Raw genomic sequence first — 2,500 nt, forward strand, 5'->3', positions numbered from 1 at the left:
CGAAAATAATAGGGCAGCTTGTGTGTGTGTGTGTGTGTGTGTGTGTGTAGGGTGTGTGTGTGTGTGTGTGTGTGTGTGTGTGTGTGTGTGTGTGTGTGTGTAGGGTGTGTGTGTGTGTAGGGTGTGTGTGTGTGTGTAGGGTGTGTGTGTGTAGGGTGTGGGGGGAGGGGAGGGGGACGGGGGGAGGAAGGGGCGGGGTCAGTGGGACAGGAAGGGACATTTTGTCTCTGCTGTAAAAATGACAGATGGACAGAAACTGAAAAATAATGGAGAGGAAGGAAGGAAGGAGGGTGAACGGAGGAGGCGGGGGGTCGAGGGGGCGGGAGGCGGAGGGGGGCAGGGGGGGGGGGAGTCAGAAAGAATTGTGACGGAGAATTACTGTTACCAGCGGGAGGGGGGGGGGCGTGGCTGGAGAAAGGGGAAGCGGGCGGCAGTGGCTTTGTGCTGGAGTGACCTGCCCGGACAAAAAAAGAGAAAATAAAAAATGCTTGGGATTCCTGATACCTTTGCTGTTGCTTTCAGTTCTCTGGTGATGTATCACACAACAATGTTAAAGCATTCACACATATTTGTGTGTGTGGGTATTTTCACATGGATATTTTAGTAGGCACCATGAATGTTGTTGCTTAAAAGCTTTCAAAAACATTTTTTCATAGCTCTTTTTATGATTGAATCATTTCAAGATGCCGTCTGACATTATTTTCAGCAGATGTAATGCATAATGCACAGTCAGACTGGACACTGGTATAGGTGTTTGATATTAGTTGGGGGTTTTTCTTTTGTTTTTTGTTGTTGTTGTTGTTGTTGTTGTTTTTTGGGGGTTCTTTCATTCTGCAAACACCACCCCCGCCCCTCCACACACACTCTGACACACACTCTGACACACACTCTGACACACACTCTGACACACACACTCTGACACACACTCTGACACACACACTCTTACACACACTCTGACACACACTCTGACACACACACTCTGACACACACTCTGACACACACACTCTGACACACACACTCTGACACACACTCTGACACACACTCTGACACACACACTCTGACACACACTCGCTGACACACACACTCTGACACACACTCTGACACACACTCGCTGACACACACACTCTGACACACACACTCTGACACACACTCGCTGACACACACACTCTGACACACACTCTGACACACACACTCTGACACACACACTCTGACACACACTCGCTGACACGTACGTGTTTACTCCTTGAAAGTCAGCACCCACACATCCCTTTTTCCGTATGATATCACTTGATGAAAGAAAGAAAGAAACATTAAAGATTACTCAAACTTGATCGAAATGATTGAGGATATGTTTCTTTCGATGATTCTCTGACAGTTTAGATAGCATATAGAGAAACTGGTCCATAGTTTGAGGGATTCAATCTGTTACCATTAATAGAAATGATGAATTAATAAATAAGTATATGCACAAATAACGTTCTTCTTTTTTTTGCAAATTTGAATGTCGCTTATATTTTTTGCAATTTTAAATGCACTTGAAAGTTGATTTATATGTATTTGAATTATACACGTCAGAGTTTCAGCAATAACATGAGCAGCTTTGTTTTTTCTTTTTTCTTTTTAAATTTTACCATCTGTGATATTAAGACCCTTTGTTCCGGCGTGTTGAAAGTGAATAAGAACTTGGTATAATTCAAGTATGCACATAATTAAAGGTATATTCAAAGTGGATGTGTTTGTTCTTTCCAACAAAAACATTACAGTTTGTTGTTTTGTTGTTGTTGCTGTTGTTTATCGTGTAGCTATCGTATAGCTATCGTATATAAACGTGACCAATGAAACAGGAGCGACTACTATGGTTTTCCATAAATATGTCGTTTTCCATGAATATGTCGTGTGTGTTATGTTAACATTGGGGATTTTTTCTAGCTATTTGACAGCTTTCCATCTAGATCACCCACCAGCTTTGCTGAACGTTTCAAACCAGTTGTTTTTATTTCTTTGTTTTGAATTCCTCTTGATTCCCTGTTTCAAGAAGCATGTCTTTTTCATTGATTTTTTTCTGTGCTTTGAGTGATTACGTTTTTTATGCTTTGAGTGATTACGTTTTTCTATGCTTTGAGTGATAACATTTTGTTATTATGTTTGTTTGTTGCTTTTTGTTGATGTTTTGGGATGGTGGATCATTCGGACGCGTTTTGTTTGAAACGGTGCATGTGTATTGTAAACCTTAAGGAAGTTGTGGTTCCAGACTTCAAGAGCTCCACCAGGATCAGTGAACTGGTACACAGATGACAGACAGGAATTCATCAAATCAAACAGTCGCAGATCTTTATCAAATAGCGCGAGCTTTCCGTAACCAAAGAGCTTGCAACAGTTTCGAGAAAACTTTCAACTCGCCAGCATTTTCTCCCCGTTTTACTGGATCTCCAGTGCTGGTCTTGACGTGATAATTATAGTCATTCGGATGAGACCATAAACCGAGATCCCGTACGTAACG

This window comes from Babylonia areolata, chromosome 33 (genome assembly GCF_041734735.1).
Source record: "Babylonia areolata isolate BAREFJ2019XMU chromosome 33, ASM4173473v1, whole genome shotgun sequence".
Classification (NCBI taxonomy): Eukaryota; Metazoa; Mollusca; class Gastropoda; order Neogastropoda; family Buccinidae; genus Babylonia; species Babylonia areolata.